The sequence below is a fragment of the Pseudophryne corroboree genome, chromosome 6 (genome assembly GCF_028390025.1).
Source record: "Pseudophryne corroboree isolate aPseCor3 chromosome 6, aPseCor3.hap2, whole genome shotgun sequence".
Lineage (NCBI taxonomy): Eukaryota > Metazoa > Chordata > Amphibia > Anura > Myobatrachidae > Pseudophryne > Pseudophryne corroboree.
Window position 1 is genome coordinate 597371983 of NC_086449.1, and position 27110 is coordinate 597399092.

A 27110-nucleotide genomic window follows, 5' to 3' on the forward strand; every position below is an offset into this window, starting at 1 on the left:
ATACAATACGTGAACACTGAAAGTGCATGGAGGTCATGAACAATCCAAAAAAGTGACTTGTGCTTTTTTTCTTTATAACCCACAAAGATGCTCTCACCCTCTTTGTTAGGCGCCGAGGGTCCGCCCGTCAGTGCGGCCCGGCGCCTAGCAACTAGGGAAGCCGCAGGCAGACAGCCGCCGGCTCCCTAGCAACGCTAGACGCCGGGCGCACAGAGCCGCTCTGACCCTAGCAACGGGGACGCCACTGTCGTACCGCGTTCCCCGTTGCTTGGTCTAAATAAATCAGTTAATTGGTAGCTTGGCCGTGCAGCATGCAGCTGCACGGCATGATTGATCATTACCCTGTCTGGATCCTGATTGGAGGGCTCCCAATAAAAAGCACTCCCAGGACTTCTCACAGACGCCGGTGATAGCTTCCTGTTTGCTGTGTCAGTTACAGAGAGTTTCCAGTCCTGCTCAACCCGGTTGTTCCTGTCCTCAGTGATCCAGTACTCGGAATTTGTCATCTATTCCTGGAGTCCGACCGAGCACCTTTAACATCCTGTGGTGTTCGTGAGTCGCGGCGTAGCCGTGTGTTGCGGCTTGACCGCTTACTATTTATTATTTAGTTTATTGTGTTCTGGAGCTTTTGCGGAGGATTCCGCTCCCACAAATCCACTCTGGTATCCACCGGTGCTGGATAGGAGTAACGGATCAGTGGATCTTTGGTTGTCCTTTTCCCTGGCGGTTTGTCCGCACATACTTTTGGTTTAAGTTAGATAGCTTGTAACCCCTGGCCTGGTTGCTTAGTCAGAGGGCCCCTTGTTATCACCCTGTCTCGGATTTCCCTTTGTCTCCCATTAAGACCTGAGGGGGCATCGGGGTTGGGCAGACATAATCCGCCCTTCGAACGCGGCTGCCATGGGCTCAAGCAACCATAGTCTCGCAGGGGATTTCTGATAACACGGGCGAGACAACGGAGTTAGGGCGCCAGGGGTTACTAGGCTTTCCTGCTCCCGTACCAGCATATCTTTCCAGTACTCAGACCTCTGCCATAAAGATCTCCTCTGGTCTGGAGTACGGGAATCATAACACTCTTACTGTGGTGCGGTGGGCTAGCTTATGAAATAAGCTGGTGTGGTCCTGGGTTGAGTTAGCCTAGCACCACCGCAGAAGAATTATCAGCATGGATTCCCTTCCAGTTCACATGTGCTTCTCCTCCGTCCAAAAACAACGCGTTTCGGTTCCACAGAACCTTTCTCAAGTATTGGATGAGGATTCCTATCCTGTAGTGTATTTTATACCTGGTTAATGAGCTACTCAATTGATTAATTAATTGTGATGTCACTTCCTGTTTTTTAAAATGGAAGTGATATGTTTGCGTTCCAGTGCCATTTTTCCTAAAGTTCCTTCCCTTAAAGTACTTTTCTCTATTCATAAATAGTATGCTACCGCATTGTCTAACAACACCACTTCGTTATATTTCAAAAATGTCCAAAGAAGCCAAAGCTCCGCCGCGCCTATACTTCCATTTGCGCCAACCGTAAGTCACATGGGCGCTGTCTCGCATCCGCTTCGTGTCGTAGCCAGGTCCCATGCATCTCCTCCCTCCGGAAGTGACGGAAATGCGGTCCACACCTGCGTTCCACACGGGGCGGCGGGGATCTATCACAGTGAAGTCTGTTCAGCCATCTTGTTTAAGGGATAAAGTGCTGGCGTGCAGGTACATTGGAGCGGCCTGGAACACCCACTCGTTACCTTTCTTTGTGGTACTTCATATTCCCAGCCTGTCCATCCCTTTTACCCGAGTGGGGTCCCAAACCAGCTCCGTTAATTCCATATTTTGATGCTTGTGTAAATGATGTTATAGGCATAAAAAGGATAAACAAGAAAAGAATAAAGATTAGAACCATAACATAGGAAAACTATAAAGAACATATAGTGAATCAATACATTATTTACAATATCATTTCAAATGCCATTTAAAATACCAGCAAATCATTAAAATCCCTGTCACTGCTGTCACTCTCTCTGTCACTGTATCTATGTCCCTGCTGTCACTCTCCCTCTCCCATAATTTTGGATCATACCGTGTGTCATAATGTGAATTGTGGATCATACCGTGTGTCATAATGTGAATTGTGGATTATACCGTGTGTCATAATTTGAATTGTGTATCATACCATGTGTCATAATATGAATTGTGGATCATACCGTGTGCTATAATGTGAATTTTGGCTCATTCTTTCAGTGTGCTATAATGTGAATTTTGACTTTTTCAGTGTGCTATAATGTGAATTTCGGCTCATTTAGTGTGCTATAATGTGAATTTTGGCTTATTCAGTGTGCTATAATGTGAATTTTGGCTCATTCTTTCAGTGTGCTATAATGGGAATTTTGGATTTTTCAGTGTGCTATAATGTGAATTTCGGCTCATTTAGTGTGCTATAATGTGAATTTTGGCTTATTCATTGTGCTATTATGTTAATTTTGTCTCGTACCGTGTGCTATAATGTGAATTTTGGCTCATTCAGTGTGCTATATTGTGAATTTCAGCTCATACTGTGTGCTATATTGTGAATTTTGGCTCGTACTGTGTGCTTTAATGTGAATTTCAGCTTATACCATGTACTATATTATGAATATAGCACACGGTACGAGCTGAAATTCACATAATAGCACATGGTACGAGCCAAAAATGTGAATTTCAGCTCGTACCGTGTGCTATAATGTGAATTTCAGCTGGTACTGTGTGCTATAATGTGAATTCCAGCTCGTACCGTGTGCTATAATGGGAATTTCAGCTCGTACCATGTGGTATATTGTGAATTTCGGCTCGTACCATGTGCTATAATGTGAAAGGGGCACCAGTACTAGATAGTACTGACCACGCCCTCTTTTGAGTGGCCATGCCCCCTTTTCTGGAGCGATTGTACCTTCGGCACATGCATAATTGCATCCTTATCTTTCGCATACCCCCACTTCAAAATTTCCACTTCGACCACAGTATATATAGATATATATATATATATACAGTATATATATATATATATATATATATATATACAGTATATAATATATATATTTATTGTGTTAATATTTGTCTCTGATTGAATAAAGAAAAGACTGGGGAACAAGGTGTCACTGGCGCTCAATCCGTATGGATGTGTGAGGGCCCCCAATGACGGGGTCCTGTATCCCCGAAATGGGACTAGGTCCTTTCGGTGGTAAATAGTAACTCAATAACAATTAATGTAAAAACACATTTAAATATTTATTGTTAAAAACATACAATACGTGAACACTGAAAGTGCATGGAGGTCATGAACAATCCAAAAAAGTGACTTGTGTTTTTTTTCTTTATAACCCACAAAGATGCTCTCACCCTCTTACTGTGGTGCGGTGGGCTAGCTTATGAAATAAGCTGGTGTGGTCCTGGGCTGAGTTAGCCTAGCACCACCGCAGAAGAATTATCAGCATGGATTCCCTTCCAGTTCACATGTGCTTCTCCTCCGTCCAAAAACAACGCGTTTCGGTTCCACAGAACCTTTCTCAAGAATTGGATGAGGATTCCTATCCTGTAGTGTATTTTATACCTGGTTAATGAGCTACTCAATTGATTAATTAATTGTGATGTCACTTCCTGTTTTTTAAAATGGAAGTGATATGTTTGCGTTCCAGTGCCATTTTTCCTAAAGTTCCTTCCCTTAAAGTACTTTTCTCTATTCATAAATAGTATGCTACCGCATTGTCTAACAACACCACTTCGTTATATTTAAAAAATGTCCAAAGAAGCCAAAGCTCCGCCGCGCCTTTACTTCCATTTGCGCCAACCGTAAGTCACATGGGCGCTGTCTCGCATCCGCTTCGTGTCGTAGCCAGGTCCCATGCATCTCCTCCCTCCGGAAGTGACGGAAATGCGGTCCACACCTGCGTTCCACACGGGGCGGCGGGGATCTATCACAGTGAAGTCTGTTCAGCCATCTTGTTTAAGGGATAAAGTGCTGGCGTGCAGGTACTTTGGAGCGGCCTGGAACACCCACTCGTTACCTTTCTTTGTGGTACTTCATATTCCCAGCCTGTCCATCCCTTTTACCCGAGTGGGGTCCCAAACCAGCTCCGTTAATTCCATATTTTGATGCTTGTGTAAATGATGTTATAGGCATAAAAAGGATAAACAAGAAAAGAATAAAGATTAGAACCATAACATAGGAAAACTATAAAGAACATATAGTGAATCAATACATTATTTACAATATCATTTCAAATGCCATTTAAAATACCAGCAAATCATTAAAATGTCAGTGGATAATGTAAAATATCAGTGGATAATTTATGATAGCTCCAGGGACATACACCTCGCCAAAGAATATTAATCTAAAAACCACTTTAGCTCGAAGTCTACATTGTGCCCCCTGGGTTTCAAAGTATCCAAATTAAAAATCCACTTAATTTCACATTGTGCAAGACGCTTTTCCAAATTTTTGTTCTTCCAATTTGGTTTGATTTGCTGTAGTCCTAAAAATCGTTTTATATGTCCTTCGCATTTGTTATGTGTGGTCCTAAAATGGTCAGATAGGGGATGGGTTTCCAACCCCTTGCGGATATTATATATATGCTCCACAGCTCGAGTTTTCAAAGGGCGCGAGGTCTTTCCTACATATATCAATCCGCATTTACATTCCAGTAAATATACAATATTTCGGGAATGGCATGTCACAAAGTCATTTATCCTATATTTAGAACCATTCACTTCAAATTCAGTGATTTTGCGCGATATGTCCTTCTTACTAGTGGTGCGGCACATCAGGCATTCCCCACACCTGTGGAAACCCTTGTTACAACTTCTGACCCCTATATTCTCCGTAAGGCTACTCTTAACCAGATGGTCCTTCAAACATTTGGCTTTTTTGTAGATAAACACCAGTTTGGGTGGAAGATGATCCCCAAGTACCGGGTCATCTTTCAATATACGCCAATTGTTCCTGAAGATGTTTTCAATCTTCTTGTGGTAGCCCCATATCTCGTAATTAAGGCCCATTGATACGGATTCTCTCCTTGCTGCTCCTTCACTTTCTCTGCAAGCAAGTCCTTTCTATCTATTTTCTGGACCTTCTCTTTCGCTTTTTCCAAAAGTCCAGGCCAGGGCGCTGTCTCGCATCCGCTTCCTGTCATAGCCAGGCCGCATGCATCTCCTCCCTCCGGAAGTGACGGAAATGCGGTCCACACCTACGTTCCACACGGGGCGGCGGGGATCTATCACAGTGAAGTCTGTTCAGCCATCTTGTTTAAGGGATAAAGTGCTGGCATGCATGTACTTTGGAGCGGCCTGGAACACCCACTTGTTACCTTTCTTTGTGGTACTTCATATTCCCAGCCTGTCCATCCCTTTTACCCGAGTGGGGTCCCAAACCAGCTCCGTTAATTCCATATTTTGATGCTTGTGTAAATGATGTTATAGGCATAAAAAGGATAAACAAGAAAAAAAAATTGTACCAACATGGCGATTCTGGACACACATATGGATGAAATGACAGATCACTTTCGGGAAAAGGGATATGATGATGGACTTTTGGAAAAAGTGAAAGAGAAGGTCCAGAAAATAGATAGAAAGGACTTGCTTGCAGAGAAAGTGAAGGAGCAGCAAGGAGAGAATCCGTATCAATGGGCCTTTATTACGAGATATGGGGGCTACCACAAGAAGATTGAAAACATCTTCAGGAACAATTGGCATATATTGAAAGATGACCCGGTACTTGGGGATCATCTTCCACCCAAACCGGTGTTTATCTACAAAAAAGCCAAATGTTTGAAGGACCATCTGGTTAAGAGTAGCCATACGGAGAATATAGGGGTCAGAAGTTGTAACAAGGGTTTCCACAGGTGTGGGGAATGCCTGATGTGCCGCACCACCAGTAAGAAGGACATATCGCGCAAAATCACTGAATTTGAAGTGAATGGTTCTAAATATAGGATAAATGACTTTGTGACATGCCATTCCCGAAATATTGTATATTTACTGGAATGTAAATGCGGATTGATATATGTAGGAAAGACCTCGCGCCCTTTGAAAACTCGAGCTGCGGAGCATATATATAATATCCGCAAGGGGTTGGAAACCCATCCCCTATCTGACCATTTTAGGACCACACATAACAAATGCGAAGGACATATAAAACGATTTTTAGGACTACAGCAAATCAAACCAAATTGGAAGAACAAAAATTTGGAAAAGCGTCTTGCACAATGTGAAATTAAGTGGATTTTTAATTTGGATACTTTGAAACCCAGGGGGCACAATGTAGACTTCGAGCTAAAGTGGTTTTTAGATTAATATTCTTTGGCGAGGTGTATGTCCCTGGAGCTATCATAAATTATCCACTGATATTTTAAATTATCCACTGACATTTTAATGATTTGCTGGTATTTTAAATGGCATTTGAAATGATATTGTAAATAATGTATTGATTCACTATATGTTCTTTATAGTTTTCCTATGTTATGGTTCTAATCTTTATTCTTTTCTTGTTTATCCTTTTTATGCCTATAACATCATTTACACAAGTATCAAAATATGGAATTAACGGAGCTGGTTTGGGACCCCACTCGGGTAAAAGGGATGGACAGGCTGGGAATATGAAGTACCACAAAGAAAGGTAACGAGTGGGTGTTCCAGGCCGCTCCAAAGTACATGCACGCCAGCACTTTATCCCTTAAACAAGATGGCTGAACAGACTTCACTGTGATAGATCCCCGCCGCCCCGTGTGGAACGCAGGTGTGGACCTCATTTCCGTCACTTCCGGAGGGAGGAGATGCATGCGGCCTGGCTACGACAGGAAGCGGATGCGAGACAGCGCCCATGTGACTTCCGGTTGGCGCAAACGGAAGTATAGGCGCGGCGGAGCTTTGGCTTCTTTGGACATTTTTTAAATATAACGAAGTGGTGTTGTTAGACAATGCGGTAGCATACTATTTATGAATAGAGAAAAGTACTTTAAGGGAAGGAACTTTTAGAAAAATGGCACTGGAACGCAAACATATCACTTCCGTTTTGAAAAACAGGAAGTGACATCACAATTAATTAATCAATTGAGTAGCTCATTAACCAGGTATAAAAGACACTACAGGATAGGAATCCTCATCCAATTCTTGAGAAAGGTTCTGTGGAACCTAAACGCGTTGTTTTTGGACGGAGGAGAAGCACATGTGAACTGGAAGTGAATCCATGCTGATAATTCTTCTGCAGTGGTGCTAGGCTAACTCAGCCCAGGACCACACCAGCTTATTTCATAAGCTAGCCCACCGCACCACAGTAAGAGGGTGAGAGCATCTTTGTGGGTTATAAAGAAAAAAAGCACAAGTCACTTTTTTGGATTGTTCATGACCTCCATGCACTTTCAGTGTTCACGTATTGTATGTTTTTAACAATAAATATTTAAATGTGTTTTTACATTAATTGTTATTGAGTTACTATTTACCACCGAAAGGACCTAGTCCCATTTCGGGGATACAGGACCCCGTCATTGGGGGCCCTCACACATCCATACGGATTGAGCGCCAGTGACACCTTGTTCACCAGTCTTTTCTTTATGCTATATTGGGAATTGGTGTTTTTTCCCCCACTGAACAGTGTGTCTGGGCAGCTCTTTTTGTTTCACTGCGCAATTCTGGTATTGTATTAATTTATTTTCTCTGATTGAATAAGACAATGACTACAGACATTTGCTGAATAGTGACTTTATTTTAGAAGATCAACATAGATATAAAATTATGAGGATGAAATGAGATTGCAGTCAACAGCAAGGATGCGTTTTTGCTAACAAAATCTTCAAGAAGAGCATCAAATATTTATTGGACATCCACTGTAATTCTTTAGGAAAAAAAACATTAATAGGTCATTACAAACAACAAAAAACAAACAACAAGCAATTTCAATCCTAATTCTGCACAAAATGAAAATCCTACTGCAGACCTAGCTGTACTGTAGGGACTCCTGGCAGAGCTGTACGTTTTTTTAATTCCTCCCTGACAATTGACAAAATAGGCATTGAAAACAGAGCTTTGATAATTAAGGAGAAGACAGTACAGCAAAGATTTATTTTGGAGTGAAAGTGTATATTTTTTAACTGTAATTGCTTATACTGTACATATTAAATTACATAAAACATTTTCAGTAAGTTGGGTTTAATTAAATTAATTTAATGTTTTAAAGGTTATCTAGAGTGTCAATAGAAAGGGAACACATAATTTCTGAAAACACAACATAGTAGTCATGTAGTGCTTTTTATGCCCCATGTCTCCCACAAATGTTGTACCATTGGCTGTCATTGAGGAGTTCTTTTCTTATTATTTCTGTCTGTGATATGCTCAGAGTGTGATGTTTGGTTAGAGAGTCACAGGAGGTGTAATGAATGTCACTCCTCGCCTCCCAACTCCCACCTACTAAAATAAGAAGTAACAGCTGTGCAAAGCCTGGAATTGGGAGGAAGGGACACCTCAAACCTACACTGCAGTTATAGCGCTATTATTATTATGTATAGTTAGCATATGTACTTATTTGTCTTATAGGCAAATGCCTCTATATGGGCATCACATCGTGTTCAACAAATATTTGCTGATTTTACTTACCTATTAGCAACATGCTGTAATAACATAATGTAAAACTATTTCAGAATATACACTAAGATCAAATAGAGTAAAGTTTCATAACCAAAATGAGCGTAATATACTATTTTAAAGATGACTACATTTTTGCACATGCAGGGGGGGGATGTAATTGGGTGTGAGAATCAGAAAGTGAGAGATTTGTGGAGATTTTTCCTTTTTTTTAAAGTGGCAATCATTTGAATAACAAAACAAGATAGATTTTGTGATGTAAATGATTGCCACTTAAAAAAACCCAGGAGAAATCTCCCAAAATCTCTCACTTTCTGATTCTCATGCCCTATTACATTTCCCCTATGTACTATTATGCGAAAAGGGACAATGAACAAAAGTTTAACCTTCTTTTTGTATTTCTAAAAATTAGAAATACTAAAAAAGTATACTTAATTTTATAATAAACATAAATAAACATACAAATATAGCTTACACAAATATACTTACAAAATAACTGGATTTGATGACAAAAGACCAAGCCTAGGACTTATTGTTTTTGTGCCAGATTTCCTGCGATGTTTCCCATAAACCTCTACAATAAATATAATAACAATGACTTTAGAAAGTAGAAGTAAAATACCTAAAGTCTAATAAAATCAGCACATCTGAAAACACTGTAAATACAGATACCAGAGAGAACACAGACAGCATTAAAGTGTACTAGTTTTTAGTTTTGGTGCTATACACTACTTAAAGAGGTACTCAATTCCTGTTGGAATTTTTGCCGTTTTTAGGGCGAATTTTGATTTACTATATTCAGTGAAAGGGATTTTTTTTGACTTGTCAGAAATTCCGACATGTCGAAAAACAGGTGGATCAACGAATTCGCCGCCCGATCCACGTATTTTGTCAAATTTGTGGGCAATTCCGACAGGGTTTTGGCCTGTTTTCGACAATGCCAATTCGAATTTAAAAAAGTCGGATCATCATTGTCGAAAATGGGCAACAACATGTCAGAAATGCCCGCAAATTGAATAGTGAAGTTTTGGATCCTCTCCGTCGGAAAGGATCTGACACTAATTGAATATACCCCTTAATATGCTGTCTTGTATTAATTGTTTTTCTACTGTGTCAGCACAAAGTTTATGTAGTTTTCCCAATCACCAAAGCAAGTTTTATGTATTTATACTTCAATGTCCTCATTGTCTTACAGGCCAGCAGACTTTCTGCCTTCAACTCCCTCCTCTCTCCATTCCACTTCCCATTCTTTCCTTCATCAGAAAGTTTGACTTTGCCACCCACTTTACCTCCAAAATACAATCCATCTCCAATGAAATGAACATGTCATCTTTCTCCCCCTCTCCCCATCTGTTTGACAGTGTTTCACTCATTTCCATTCCCAGTGTCCAATATCTTGGTGCTCTTGTCGACTCTGCCCTTTCCTGTTTTCCCATGTTATAATCCCTTTCTTAGTCCTACCATTTTCACTTCTTTCAATATTTTCAGAATTAGACATTTAATCACCCTCGAATTTACTAAATTCATCCAGTCAACATTATTTCATGCCTTGACTACTGTAATGTGCTCCTCTCTGGCCTTCCTAACTCCTCCTTCACCCATCTTCCATCTATCCTCAACTCTGCTGCCCACATCATTTTCTTCTCTCTTTGCTATACCTCTGGTTCCATATTAGTCACTCTGCTGTCTCTCTATACCACCCAGAATTACATTGAAACTGCTCTCTTTGACCTTCAAAGCTCTCAACCTCTCATCCAGCTTTTCTTCACATCTCCATGCTCACTCACGTACTCCATCCCATCTTCTTTGCTTTGCTAATGATTGCCATATCACCTCCACACTGATCACTACTTCTTGCGCTCTCACTCAGAATTCCTGTCTACCATTCACAACAATCATGTCACCTACAGTATATATTCTAGGCTTGTATGGGCAGAGTCCTCTGCACTCAAACTTTTCTACATACTGTAATTATTCTACCTGCACACATTCATTTTGTGTCACTGTGAATTCATATACTGTCTGTACTAGTCTATACTCATGTTTCTTGTTATCACTTGTATGCACTTGTACAGTGTCGCATGTCCCTTGAAATTTTGTTTGGAGGGATTATTTATTGTGGTGAATTTGTATGTTTCTATTCAAGTACATTGATAATTTAAAAAAGGGAGTAAACGTATAAAACTAAACATGAAATGTTTCCTTACCAGGACCTTGTCCACATCCTGAATTACTTCTTCCTAGAAATAGTGGAAAAGAAAAAACTTTGCATGACAATCAATTATAAAGGCAACAGTATAAACTGAACATTCATCTGTTAAAAACTTTACACTTTTGTTACATATTCAGGTGTGGGAAACTACACCAATATTAGATACAATAGACAAGTAAAAAATATACAGTAAATACAACAGTGTCATTATGTTCTGGGTAACTTATAGTTAATGCCAGTCTTTGCAGCATCCTTGTCCATCTGGTCTGTGCACGCACACTGAGTGCAGTGTGCATGTGCGACCCTTCTTGCGGGGGAAGGATGCAGCCATAAGATGGTTGACGGTGTTGGACATTTGGGGGGCAGCATTATGGCATTTAGGGGGCATCGTGGGTGCATTTTAGGGGTGGCTGTGTGACAGAACATGCAGCTGTTCTGATTAAAAGAATGGCAGCAGGCCGCTTGAGTGCTTCAGGCGTCAATCTTAATTTGATATGTCTGCAATTACATTGTAGACACATCGAGAGGTGGCACCACCCAGAAGCTGGGTGGCCTTGCCTCATGATGAGCTGCCCCCAGTATGTAAGGAGATGGACGCAGATCTTGATGCATATGCAGTGATCTGCGTCAATCTCTGAATCAGCACCTCAGTACAGATGTAGAGACATTACTGTAGCTAAGTGACACAGGCAGTCTGACTTTTGTTATTAATGTAATACTAAGATAAACATTGTTAGGTGATAGCTCTGAGATGTCTTATTATTTCTCCTTCACATTCTGAGAATGGCTTTGCTGAAAAGAATTAGAATACAATTACACTTAACAGTTTTCTTACCATCACTCCACATGCAAGGATCTGGATGTCAGTAGCAAGATTTTTGTCATTCTGTGGTAGAAAACCATTTCAATAATTTACACTGGTACATTGTTTATTACTGTTCATTCATAAAATATGTTGCTACATGAAAAAATTTTATGGTGCAATATTTCCATTTAATGCCCGTTTATATTGGAAATGCTGTTTTGTACTACCATTGTATATCCAGCTACAAAAAAGTGTTTATAATGTAAATTAGGAACCGACCCATGCCATCTACAACCTAATAGTTTGTCTTTGCATCCCCACTAATATTCTTAACAATATAATAAATGTACTATCCAGGCATTATTAAACTATTAGTTTAACCTAATACAGTTGTGCTCATAAGTTTACATACCCTAGCAGAATGTGTGATTTTCTGGCCATTTGTCAGAGAATATGAATGATAACTCACAAACTTTTCTTTCACTCATGGTTAGTGGTTGGGCGAAGCCATTTATTGTCAAACAACTGTGTTTACTCGTTTTAAATCATAATGACAACAGAAACTACCCAAATGACCATGATCAAACGTTTACATACTCTGGACATTTTAGCCTGATAACATGCACACAAGTTGACACAAACAGTTTTGAATGGCTACTAAAGGTAACCATCCTCACCTGTGATCTGTTTGTTTGTAATCAGTGTGTGTGTGTATAAAAGGCAGTGAGTTTCTGGACTCCTGAAAGACCCTTGCATCTTTCATCCAGTGCTGCACTGACGTGTCTGGATTCTGGGTCACGGGGAAAGCAAAAGAATTGTCAAAGGATCTGCGGGAAAAGGTAATTGAATAGTATAAAACAGGAAATGGATATAAAAAGATATCCAAGCAATTGAGAATGCCAATCAGCAGTGTTCAAAATCTAATTAAGATAGTGGAAAATGAGGGATTCTGTGGAAACCAAATCACGGTCAGGTAGACCATCAAAAATTTCACTTTTTTTCCACAACCATAAATGTTACATTTGGAGAGGAGTCAACAAGGCCTATGATGAAAAGTACACCATTCCTACTGTGAAACACAGAGGTGGATTGCTGATGTTTTGGGAATGTGTGAGCTACAAAGGCACTGGAAACTTGGTCAAAATTGATGGTAAGATGAATGCTGCATGTTTTCAGAATATACTAGAGGAAAATTTGCACTCATCAGCCTGGAAGCTGCGCATGGAACATACTTGAATGTTCCAACATGACAATGATCCAAAACACAAGGCCAAGTTGACCTGTCATTGGCTTCAGCAGAATAAAGTGAAGGTTCTGGAGTGGCCACCTCAATATCATTGAGCCACTCTGGGGAGATCTCAAACGTGCAGTTCATGCAAGACAGACCAAGAATTTACAGGAACTGGAGGCTTTTTGCCAAGAAGAATGGGCAGCTTTACCATCTGAGAAAATAAACAACTATCATAGACTTCAAGGTGTCATTGATGTTAAATGGGGCAAAACATGGTATTAAGAACTGGGGTATATAAACTTTTGATCAGGGTCATTTGGGTAGTTTCTGTTGTCATTATGATTTAAAAAGAGTAAACACAGTTGTTTGACAATAAATGGCTTCACCCAACCACTAACCATGAGTGAAAGAAAAGTTTGTGAGTTATCATTCATATTCTCTGACAAATGGCCAGAAAATCACACATTCTGCTAGGGTACGTAAACTTATGAACACAACTGTATATTCCATTGATTTAAATTTAATATACACAATCCCTACCTCCCTACATAAACCATTCCTGGAGAGACAAAATGATCTTTACCTGGACTTCCCTTTTAATTTATGATTGCAATCCTTTGACAGAAATCTACTTTGCCACACATTAATAAAGGTGTTATAAACTTTTGTAACAATTGGGGTCAATATGCCATATTCTCATAATGTATAATATAATTTATTTTTCCTTTTTGCTTACTTGCTAGATTTGCAATTTGAGCACCTTACAATTTGTTTGATGATCTTTAAAAAACCCAATAAAATCTTTTTATTTTAAATAATAAAGCAATAACTCATTAGTAGTCTTTAGCATTTGAAATACAGTTTAGTACTGGACCTATTCATAAATACCTGACAATTTCTTAATCGCTACTTATGTTGTTTTTTACCTTTTAAACATAACTCTTCTTTATTAAGATTTAATTAATACTGGAGCCTGCCATACCCGATAATAGCACGGTCACTCATTGCTTGAATGTGGCAGACGAGTAGCAGGCAAAGGATGCTGCCAGGCTACTGTGATTCTGTTATAAACACCATTGAAGTGTCCATGGAGTATCTTCTGCATGCCTCCCAGCTGGCAGGCATATAAATGCAGAAAAACTTTAACCCAAATTGGCAGAGCTCTAACAATCCATGGGACAAATGTCAGCCTGCCCCCTTTCCAGGCTCATCTATGCTGCCATCTAAACTCTGTTCATCTATTTAACCCCCCCACCTTCTAACTGGCTTTTTTAATACCACTAAATGATGTGGAGAATGTTAAATTACATACGATTATGTCACTCAGGAATGGAATGTAATCCTAAAAAAGAGGGAAAAAACAACATATGAATAATCACTTATCATAAACATATCAAAAGTAGGAAAGTATAAAATGTAATACACTGTTTATAAAAGTTATGCTAATTTTACTAACGTTTTGTTGCATTTATTATTATTATTATTATTATTATTGTTGTTATTATTATTATTATTATTATTATTATTATTTCAACCAATTAAAATATATGCAGCTCCTAAATCTAATTTCTGAGTATTATTCTACAAATCATTTCCTGAAATGTTAATACAAATTGTAAAACCTATTATGTAACATTTTGTAAATGGATTGTCTAATATCATATAATCTTTTTCCAACACAATCCTGTCTTTCAATTACCAACTCTTTCTCCTACTTACTGCAGTGTGTAAATAGGTATACTCTGTCATTGTATGTTAGTTTTGTGCACATTTGCTGTGTCTGATTTCTTTGGTTTCAAACTTTGAAAGTACAGTGAAAACATCTTAGAAAAGGCTTTACTCAACTTAGTAAATAGACACCCAAATGTTAATAATAATAATAATAATAATAATAATAATAATAAATTAAGCCAATAGTATATATAACCACTCATAAGAAATCTGTACTGACCAATTATTGCCCGATCTTTGAGTATTGCTACATAATTTTTTTTGCCTTGTACTGTTATACTAGTACACAGTGGTGTCAATAATGGAGTACATCACTGTAAGTCCATACACATTATGTTGGGCTGGCTATTTTGGTTCATAAGAAAGTGTTGTGTTGATTTGATAACTACAGTATAGCAATTAATTTAGAAGAAGAAAGCAAAAATATATTCTTGCCATAATGGTAATTATTATGTTATTTAATATCTGAAGACTTCAAGTATGTTTTTGAGAAGAAAAAACCCATTTAAGTCAGCAACCTTATATTGAACAAGTGCCAAAGTACACTGCCATTCTCCATCAGCTGAAGTGAGTGATAAGTATTCAAACACTATATTAGATTAAAAAACAGTAATATATGCTTAGCAGACAATACATTTATACAGGCATGAAATTAAAATTACATTTCTAGTTATGTGTGGAAAAAGCAATAAAATAGGCATTTCAGATCAGGAAGAGTGATAGTAGAACAATTAATAAAAATACAATAAGTAGATCATGTATAGTAATGTTCTGCTTACCAGAATTTTAACCACTTTTGCAATGATGCCATTCTAATATAAGAAAAGAACCACAACAATACATGAGAATTAATTACCAGGATCGTTCATAACAATATAAAAGCAAAAACCTATAGGCTGCATGCTTTTATACAAGTCACAGAAATGCAGGTTCAGCTCAGCAGTGATAACATGAGAATTCATTACTCTAACAAGGGTGGTCATTCCGAGTTGTTCGCTCGTTATTTTTTTATCGCAACGGAGCGATTAGTCGCTAACGCGCATGCGCAATGTCCGCAGTGCGACTGCGCCAAGTAATTTTGCTATGAAGTTTGGTATTTTACTCACGGCATTACGAGGGTTTTTCTTCTTTCTGGTGATCGTAATGTGATTGACAGGAAGTGGGTGTTTCTGGGCGGAAATTTGCCGTTTTATGGGTGTGTGTGAAAAAACGCTGACGTTTCTTGGAAAAATGCGTTAGTGGCTGGAGAAACGGGGGAGTGCCTGAGCGAATGCTGGGCGTATTTGTGACGTCAAACCAGGAACAAAACGGACTGAACTGATGGCAGATGCCGAGTAAGTCTGGAGCTACTCAGAAACTGCTAAGAGGTGTCTATTCGCAATTTTAAGAATCTTTCATTCGCAATTTTGAGAAGCTAAGATACACTCCCAGTAGGCGGCGGCTTAGCATGTGCAATGCTGCTAAAAGCAGCTTGCGAGCGAACAACTCGGAATGACCACCCATATTATTTACAGGAGCTTATTCAAATGTTACAATCACTTGTGTATTGTACTTACATATAAATAAATGAAATATTTGACACCTCACATACATTAATAGCAGTAACAGGACTGCATGCAATATATTATATTACCATAACTCACTTAACATGTTGCAAAGTTTTTATACAATTTAATATAGTAATTGTTGCCATGTAGCCCTTCAGTATTGTCATTGTTAGCCTGCCATTTATAGCCAATCTTCAATCAAAACATGAATACATTACATACTTAAACAACTAATATTAAAATAATAAATAGGGAATTAACTGTGAAATATGACTTATTTTAAACTAGACCGTTATTTAAAACAGCAGAGATGATTCTATGCTAAGGATTTTTTAAACTTTCTTATAGAATTATTTTTTTATAACATTTAAGGATGTTCAATATTTCATTAGTTTTCAGTTTTTGGCCAGAATACTATTCTAAATATAAAACTGTAGTTGTACTGGACTGATTGATGTTTCATACATTGTCAGTATTTGTAAGGCTACATAAGATACAATTGGTAGTCAGAAAAGTATACTAAGTATGAAACTGTAGTTGTACTGGACTGTACACATTAAGATTTCTAATAAGGCAGTCATTTATAGAAAGCCTACAAGCTTAAAGGTTAGAGATACAAACATATATATGTGTGAGTGTAAACGTCGTAACAGCTAATTTCAATTATAAATCCATTTGGTGAAACTTGCCATAGAAATTTAGTACATGTATTTGAAACTGAAATTAAGGGCTACATTTCTTGTATGACGCTTCTCAAAGATACCATGTCTTCAGTGGATTAGGCATGTTTTGTGCTGAAGACAATTACCCCTTTAATTCAGTGGCTGAAAATGCTGAAGATGCTGCAGCAAAGAAAAGTGCAGTATAGTAAATGTAGCCAGAAATGTTTATGTTGTTTTTATTTAATAGGGCATAACAATATATCTTTCTTGTGCCATTTAGCATATCATATGCCCATGTAATAAATCATTTTTGAATAAAAGAGTTTAAGTTCAGAATTGTGGAACTTAATAATACCTTAAAATTTGGAATGAAAAACTTCCTTAGACTTTCAATATCAGGAGTATCATAATAGCTTAAGGTAATTTATTTAAGGCAATATAGTCCACAATTACGCACTAAGAGCTGTGATCAAGATAACATTTGATTGCGAAAGGGCCAATGGTAATATATTTTTAATGGATTTTTTTAGAAATAAAGGTTAGGTAATATACTTAAATTGAATGTATTTTTATATCTAATACATAATCATGTCTCCTACTGTTTGGTTATCTGATTATGCATTGGTGTTACATAAATAATAGTACATTTTCTTAATACATTATACAGTGGTGCAGTTATTATTACAGTGTATAGTTGCACTGTAATTACATGCCCTGATGATATCTGAAAGAACAGATGAAATCTGTCAACAGTGATACTATATGGTAGGCTATACTGTATGTCCAGGACAATACAGGTTACAGCATTGATATTTGAAAACTAAATCATACTGTATATTGGCCCTCATTCCGAGTTGTTCACTCGCTAGCTGCTTTTAGCAGCATTGCAATGCTAGGCCGCTGCCCTCTTGGAATATATCTTAGCTTAGCAGAATAGAGAACGAAAGATTAGCAGAACTGCTACTAAATAATTTGCTGCAGTTTCTGAGTAGCTCCAGACATACTACTAGACTGTGATCACTTCAGTCCGTTTAGTTCCTGTGTTTGGCCATCTACTCCCCCGTTTCTCCAGCCACTCCTGCAGTTTTACCGGGCACGCCTGCATTTTTTAGCACACTCCCTGAAAACGGACAGTTTCTGCCCAGAAACACCCACTTCCTGTCAATCACACTACGATCACTCGAGTGATGAAAAAACGTTGCTGGAGCTGGTGTAAATCTCCAAAGTTTTGTGTTAAATTACTTAGCGTATGCGCGCTGCGTGCCATGCGCATTTTCCACCTAATCGCTGCGTTGCAAAAAACGTCACAGAGCGAACAACTCGGAATGACTACCATTGTTTGCAGTCATGCAGCAATGTTAATTATGACAAATTTGAAAATACTGTACGTAGAACTCTGCATGTGTTCTTGTCCTGCAATGGAGCTGCATTTCATCAGCATGATAACTACAGTATGGCATATATATCTTCTAATCATCCTGGTGATTATAATATTTTGGGAATATATTATGTCATTTCCCCTGCCAAGGTCAGTGCAATTGTGTAGCTTATATTTACAGTAATTTTGAATTTCACTGTTCATTTTGGATATTCTCATGTTGTCCCAATTTGATTTTCATTATTTAGTAATATCTATTTGTATTTCTTTCTTTGTGTTAGTGTCTAAGCGTTTCCTCCATTATTGCTTTGTAGCCCGAAGACCAACTTATATCTGTCAGATATATTATCAAAGATTTTCTTACCACAAACTGGAATAAAACTTGTGCAACTTGGTCTCCAATCTCCTCTGCATTGTTAAGTGTAACTACCTGTAAGATAAAAGGTAGAATATATGTAAACTGTATATACTGTGCACAAACCTTTATTCTGAAATTTTGCTTCACATACACATAAGGCTTGTCACTTAAAATTTGTTAGCTTGAAGTTTCTAGTTTTTGTTATTTCTGCACTGTAAATTCTATAATGTACAGTATACAGTGAAGAGGTGGTAATGCTCACTTAGAGATTGGGTGCAGATTCCTTACAAATTGTTGTGTTTTTCTGTTTTGTTACCAACTATGGTACATTTGAATTAAAAATGTCGTAAACCACACAAGGGCATTCATAATTGTAGTCTCACTCATCATACATCGAAGAAAGTATTTTTACAGTCAATATTGTATAATCTACAGTTCAAATACTGTGTATAACTTTATTGCCTCTGTAGAATGCTTCCTCTACTATTATATGCCTCATTGCTTCAGCACTCCAGAGTTTCAACCTCCACTTTATAAAAAAAATGGTTTATTCTGTGAGTAACTGAAAATAAGCAATTGTTTTGGCACTTAGGTATCTATGTGATATAAATATGGTAAGACGGTTAAACTATAGGCTATATAAAATATAGCTTTACTTCCAAGTATTATACCTCAGAATTGTCATGTCTGTTATATATTACATGTAGATGGACTTGATGATTTTTTTTTTTGTGTGCTAAATACTGCCTTAGCAATAATAGGGAAACATTCCTATTAGCCTGCTTGTTTAAAAAAGTTGGTGACAAAATAACCCTGAATTTGCATTATTTTAATGTTTCACTTAACACAACATATGGTATATCACAATCTGAAATCAGTGATTACATTACTTCTGAGATCAGTCAAAAATTGCAAATATAAAACTAAAAAGCCCTATTATGTCTCTTCAAACTTGCAGATATTATTAATCAAGCTCTATCATTGGAAACCCCATCTAAAACTCCTCCTGGGATCTTACTCTACACAGTCCACTTTCTCATGAGCAAGGCAATGAGCAGAACATACTGTATTATATTATGTGGTGTGACTGAAACTAAGTCAGTTTATTTATGGTACATACTGTACAGGAGAAATACTATTATGTAATACTTTCTGCCTGAAGAAAGGGGCATATGGGGTTGAATTTCTTCCTAAATATAGTACATTCTGAAAATGGTCTAAAGAGTGTTTATACACAAATACTTAAAATTAAATTAATATGTTCATGACCTGTTAATTCCAATATAATTGAAATAGATTCCTTACCACATTTGTGCCAATAATATTATCAATGGTGCAGCCAACTTTTCCCTGAAAAAAGAAATAAAAGGAAATGATATCTAATGTACATTTGAGTGTTTATACATTTAACAGCCAACCACAGCCTTTACCATCAGTGTGTGAACTATATGCTTCAGCAAAAATGCTAATTATTTAGATGTATATAGTTAAAAAAAAAGAAAAATGTAGGATTACACATAACTAGATATGAGCACAGATGTGACCATTGTTGCTGTGGCTTCAGCCACACCAAATAGCCCCTCTCGGCGTGCCAGGTCCTGTGTAACTTGGCTACGCTAAGTATAATTTTTGCTCAAAATGGGAATATTGGCCCTCATTCCGAGTTGATCGGTCGCAAGGCGAATTTAGCAGAGTTACACACGCTAAGCCGCCGCCTACTGGGAGTGTATCTTAGCATCTTAAAATTGCGACCGAAGTATTCGCAATATTGCGATCACAAACTACTTAGCAGTTTTAGAGTAGCTCCACACTTACTCTGCCTGTGCGATCAGTTCAGTGCTTGTCGTTCCTGGTTTGACGTCATAAACACACCCAGCGTTCGCCCAGACACTCCCCCGTTTCTCCGGCCACTCCTGCGTTTTTTCCTGAAACTGTAGCGTTTTCATCCACACGCCCATAAAACGCCGTGTTTCCGCCCAGTAACACCCATTTCCTGTCAATCACACTTCGATCGCCGGTGCGAAGAGAAAGCCGTGAGTAAAAATCCTTTCTTCATAGCAAAATTACTTGGCGCAGTCGCAGTGCGAACATTGCGCATGCGTACTAAGCGGATTTTCACTGCGATGCGATGAAAAATACCGAGCGATCAACTCGGAATGAGGGCCATTATTTGCAAAATTAAAATACATAGAAGCGACTAAACTGCATTGCTAATGTAAGATGATAAATGGGGTAGGCAACATTTGTTTATATGTGCCACAAATACAACGAGAAGTTGTTGCTTTTCTCCATGCCAGGATTCATTGTGCCTCATCTGACAATTTTTGTGTGGATAAAGTCACATCCTGGCATCTCTAGTACAATGTGAGGGGCTTTTCACTGATTTTGCAAAGTGAGTAAAGGGGGGTACTCACGGAGCAATCGCTGCTTAAAATCTAAGCAATCTGACTATTAAGCAGTGATCACTCCGTGTGTACCCCTCACAGCGATAGCGATGCACAGCCCCACACATCGCTATCGCTGGTGCTAGATTGGCCTGCATACAAGCCAATCGTGCTGTGCTGAGTGGGGGGAGAGATGTGTGCTGAGCGGATCGCTCATCGCACATCTCTCCCTAGATCTGGCCGTGTGGATAAAGTCACATACTAGCATCTCTAGTACAATGGCCCTCATTCCGAGTTGATCACTCGCTAGCTGCTTTTAGCAGCAGTGCAAACGCTAAGCTGCCGCCTTCTGGGAGTGTATCTTAGCTTAGAAGAAGTGTGAACGAAAGGATCGCAGCGCGGCTTCAAAAAATATTCGAGCAGGTTCTGAGTAGGTCCAGACCTAATTCTAGCTTGCGATCACTTCAGACTATTTACTTCCTGTTTTGACATCACGAACACACCCTGCGTTCGGCCCGCCACTCCCCCATTCCCCCAGGCATGCCTGCATTTGTTTTGACACGCCTGCGTTTTTCAGCACACTCCCTGAAAATGGTCAGTTACCACCCAGAAACGCCCCATTCCTGTCAATCACTCAGCGATCAGCAGTGTGACTGAAAAGCATCGCTCGACCTTGTGTGAAACTACATCGGCTTTTGTGAAAGTACGTCACACGTGCGCAGTGAGCACCATACGCATGCGCAGAAGTGCCACTTTTTTGCCTGATCGCTGCACTGTGAACAACAGCAGCTAGCGATCAACTCGGAATTAGGGCCAATGTGAGGGGCTTTTCACTGATTTTGCAAAGTGAAAAAGACTTAAAACAACAATAGCAGAAGTAAGATCTCCAACATATAACATAGATAGTAAAGCAAACAGTCCGTTATCTTACCAGAAGTACATTCACTTTTTGCAGGAAAGCCTGAAACAGGGCTGCATTATTATTTGCCTAAAAAATAAATATATTGCAATAAGTAAAATAGATATAACATTGGAATACATATTTTTGAAAAATAATATAATTTAATGTGCATGTCAAATAATAACTATGAGGCCATCAATTGTATCATTCGCGGACTAAGAAGCAAAAAGTCTGACTCCAAAAAGATGACTGCAATTTTAAATTCCAAATTAAATATATAGTAGTATACTATACATCCAATAATGAGTCTGACTTTATACACATATACAAAATACTTATTTTCAAACTGAAGAATGCATTGTGTAGCAGTTAGCATTATTTCCTCACAGCACTGAGGTCATGTATTCAATTCCCTGTCATGAACAATTTGTGTGGAGTTTGTATGTTCTCCCCAAAATTGCTTGCGTTTCCTGCTCTACTACATAAAACATAAATGGAACCTGACAAAATTATATTTATATACTTTTATATAGTTTACAGATTGCAGACTATAAGCTTTTCTGCCATTTCATCTTGGATGACATCTCGCACCTCAACCTTAATATTTCAAAAACAGAGTTAATTATGTTTCAACCAGCCAATAGTAGGTACCAACCTGATATATCTATCACTGTTGAAAACTTGAGAATCTACCCTACCCCAAAAGCTCGCTGCCTAGGAGTCATCCTTGACTCTGATCTGTCCTTTGTTCCCCACATTCAATTGTTCTCAAAATCATGTTACATGCATCTAAAATACATATCCAAAATACGACCATACCTTACACAAGACACTGCTAAAACTCTTATCCATGCTCTCATTATCTCCAGCATTGATTATTGCAATAATCTCCTAACTGGTCTTCCCAAAACAATACTCTCATCACTACAATCCATTTTAAATGCAGCTGCGAAGCTAATCTTCCTCGCTAGATGTTCATCATCTGCAGATCCACTCTCAGTTCCTCCATTGGTTACCTGTATTCTACTGTATTCAATATAAAATACTTTTACTCACACACAAGGCCATAATCCAAACTACACCAACGTACATCACTTCACTTATCTTAAAATATCTCCCAACCCGACCTCTTTGATTTTCACAAGATCTGCGTCTCTCATCCACACACATTACTTACTCCAACTCATGATTGCAGGACATCCTTTGGGCTGCACCCACTCTGTGGAATGCCCCACCATGCACAATAATACTCTCCTCTAGTCTCCAAACCTTCAAGCCTTACCTGAAAACTCCCCTCTTCAGGCAAGCATACCAAATTCCAGAACCGCCCACATAACTTTCATAAACCTTCCTATCAAATTGCATCCACTCTGCACAGTTCACACATATCCTCACATGTCTTCTCATTCTTCAATTTCCCTTCCTCTTGACCCCGGTTCATCATTGCTGTATGACCATATCATACAGCCCACCAAGAACCTTTGCAATCTGGTGCAATAGATAGCACCTATCCTTGTGTATCCATGCCTATTTCCCTATAGATTGTAAGCTTGTGAGCAGGGCCTTCCTACCTTTATGACTGTTTGTTATAACCCAGTTTTGTTATATCATTGGTATTTCCAATTGTAAAGCGCAATGGAATTTGCTGCGCTATATAAGAAACTGTTAATAGATAAATAAATAATAAGCCCACTAAAGTATCTTCAAGAACAAAACTAATTAGATTCTATCTATTCAAAAATAACTTTGTATTTCTAAGATTTTAGTTTTACATCTGCATCCACTATATACTGTACATGTATTCTGATATTTCTTAAATGAATCTGTTATTCCCAGTAAATGTAAAACTTGCATTTTTATTTTCATATTAATCTATGGTATATTTCCAAAGTCTATAAATATGATGTTCATTTATAGTTGCAATGCTTACTTTTAGTCCTCATCAGCACACTGTAAAAATTCATAGTGGAGCTACAGTATGTTCCAATCTTTACTTACTACTGTTAAATAACTGCAACTGAAAAAAATTAAGCTGCGTACTAACATTTTTAGTGGTTAATAAATAACCTTTACTTAATGCAGAGTTGCATCTTACAGTGCTTGTGGTAGAAAAATAAAACGTATCCTGTAAAAAATATGTAGGATGTTAAATTAATTTGGACAACAAAAGCATGGTACATATAACTGCTTACCGTATATACTCGAGTATAAGCCGACTTTTTCAGCACTGTATTTTGTGCTGAAAAAGCCACCTCGGCTTATACTCGAGTCAGAGGCAGAGCAGTGTGAAGGAGGGACACGCAGCGCACAGCGCGCGGCTCTCCTGTGTCCCTCCTGCATCTCCGGCGGCAGCAGCGGCGGTTCTTCTATTACAGGAAGTACCCGTTCGTGACCTCTGATCACGAACCGGCACTTCCTTTAATAGACCCGCCGCGGCCGCCGAAGATGCAGGAGGGACACAGGAGAGGCGCACGCTGTGCGCTTCGTGTCCCTCCAGAAGACAGCGCGGGATCGACGGAGGGGTAAGTAACAACACTGTGGGGCATACCTGGCACTTGGGGAGGGAGCATATCTGGCAGCATGATGAGGGGGCATATCTGGCAGCATGATGAGGGGGCATATCTGGCAGCATGATGAGGGGGCATATCTGGCAGCATGATGAGGGGGCATATCTGGCAGCATGATGAGGGGGCATATCTGGCAGCATGATGAGGGGGCATATCTGGCAGCATGATGAGGGGGCATATCTGGCAGCATGATGAGGGGGCATATCTGGCAGCATGATGAGGGGGCATATCTAGCAGCATGATGAGGGGACATATCTGGCAGCATGATGAGGGGGCATATCTGGCAGTGTGGGGGCATATCTGGCAGTGTGGGGGCATATCTGGCACTGTGGGGGCATATCTGGCAGTATGAGGGCATATCTGGCACTGAGGGCTGTGTACGGCTAGAGCTGCATTTCCCACCCTAGGCTTATACTCGAGTCAATAAGTTTTCCCAGGTTTTTGGGGTAGAATTAGGTGCCTCGGCTTATATTCGGGTCGACTTATACTCGAGTATATACGGTATATTTTATAAAATTTTTACCTTTGCAAATTTGTATTCACATAAGAGGGTCGCCAAACTTTGGAGAAGGACTGGGGCATCATCCTGAAAAATATATATTAAGTACACTTATTAAAAGAATAACTTCTGAACTTATGTAACTCATGTAGCTCATGTACAGTAACTCACGAACAACATACCTCTAAATATGTATCAAATACACTACCTGCTAATGAATGAACAAAACAACTCAAAATCATTTAAATTATATGCTATTAATCATCTTTCAATTTATCATTTATTGAGATTTTGATGGATTTTGATGGTCTGGAAAATATATATAGAAAATTTCTACCATGTAGCTGAAGCCGCGCACACATAATTCAATGTAGTGAGCCGTGAGCGGTGATATTGGCGGCAGGTGGTTTCTTTCCTTGGATGCTATCCAGAGGCACCGTTGATAACCCACTGAGCCATTTTACTGAAACCCCCATGTATGTATATGTGTGCTATTAATAAAACAAGTGTTGTATAATCTCACTTATACCTTGCGCCCTTCGTTTGATTTTTTTACACACACATATATATATATATTATATATATATAAAATTTCTTCTAAGCACATACTGTTGCATTAAATAGCATGCACTCCCAACTTGACGCACTCCCCGTTACCACGGGTTAGTAGATGGACACTGGAATCTTGGTTGGCTTTTTGCGCAATGATCACCCCCAGTAACTGCAGACTATACTGGGAGCCGATCCCCCCTCCAGCTACAAGGATTGCTGTATAACACTTTGGCTTGTCCGGGGTCCCGCCACACCAAGTCCATTAAATTGATGACCTACCAATGGTCAGAAGGTCACAGCCGTGCATAAAGAACAAACTCTATGCATTTCTCCGCCTCTATACTCGGCGGCTTCCTCAGGAGTAATGATTACTCCTGAGGAAGCTGCCGAGTATAGAGGAAGAGAAACGCATAGAGTTTGTTCTTTATGCAGGGCTGTGACCTTCTGACCATTGGTAGGACATCAATTTAACGGACTTGGTGCGGCAGGACCCCGGACAAGCCAAAGTGTTATACAGCAATCCTTGTAGCTGGAGGGGGGATCGGCTCCCAGTATAGTCTGCAGTTACTGGGGGTGATCATTGCGCAAAAAGCCAACCAAGATTCCAGTGTCCATCTACTAACCTGTGGTAATAGGGAGTGCATCAAGTTGTGAGTGCATACTATCTACTAACAAGTGTTTTAAAATGCACTAATTTAGAAATGCATCAGTTGTGACTATATACTCTGCTACGGATGTTCTCTTACTGATCCACTAATCAATTGTAACCTTGCTTTAGGCTTCAGCAGAGGCTAATATTTATTCATGCATGCAGTATTAGAATAACAACTGTGGACAGTGTTTAACATCAATTTGCACTAACGATCTGCATGTCTGCTTGATTTGAACTGTGGTTCTAAATAATGGATGACCAGCAAGGTCTTTTTTGATGACTATGAAAGAGTTGTGATTAATTAATTAATTACTAATGTGCACTGATTAATCAATTAATAAGGACTGAATATTCCGGTGCTCTCTGGAGAATGGAGAGTATTGTTTGATGTATTTCCAATGGTTAGCTTGTCTAGTAGTAATGAATCTTTGAATTAATTGACAATTTTATAATATCTTATACACCGGCCGTGTGTTTAGTGTTGTATGTTTATGTGTTTTTGTCTTTAATATAATATAAAATTTATAAAAAAAAATACATTCTGGCTGTACAGCGCTTCAATAATTTTTTTGTTTAGTGGTACTTTTCTTGGGAGACTCAGTGATCTCCTTTCTTTATTGAAGCTGCAGTACACCCAGATTGAAGTGGGTAATTTAGTTGGGAAATTCTCCCTAATTAAGTCAGCGCCTAGACAAAATTTGTTTTTTTTTCTGTTGCATTAAAGCTTACGTCAATCATGTCAAAATTTCCCCACCCACTACATACAGTACATAAAAAAAATATATTATCTAATTTCTACCATGTAGTTGAAGCTGCACACATATAATTCAATGTAGTTAATTGCTGGGGTGCTTATAACCCAGGAGGCATCCAGTAGCATGGAAGTCACCTTCTATATATAATAGTAGAGAGCACTCACTAGTCTTCAAGTATAAATTCACCAAACTTTAATTACTACAACTCAGATAGAAACATTGCTGTTAACGTTTCAGTCCTCACAGGGACCTTTATCAAGACCACCAGAACCAGACCGGA

The 27110-nt window shown here is 38.8% G+C and overlaps 1 long non-coding RNA gene across 1 annotated transcript; it reads right to left on the reverse strand.

Annotated features, from left to right (window-relative positions):
• Positions 1 to 14166: 14166 nt before the first annotated feature.
• On the reverse strand, positions 14167 to 24964 carry LOC134935495 (uncharacterized). Its single transcript, XR_010180189.1, has 6 exons — positions 24896 to 24964; positions 21836 to 21892; positions 19826 to 19870; positions 18527 to 18592; positions 15355 to 15387; positions 14167 to 14186 (listed from the first exon to the last, which is right to left on the reverse strand). It is a non-coding gene; the product is annotated as an uncharacterized LOC134935495 (long non-coding RNA).
• Between the last annotated feature and the right edge of the window lie 2146 nt (positions 24965 to 27110).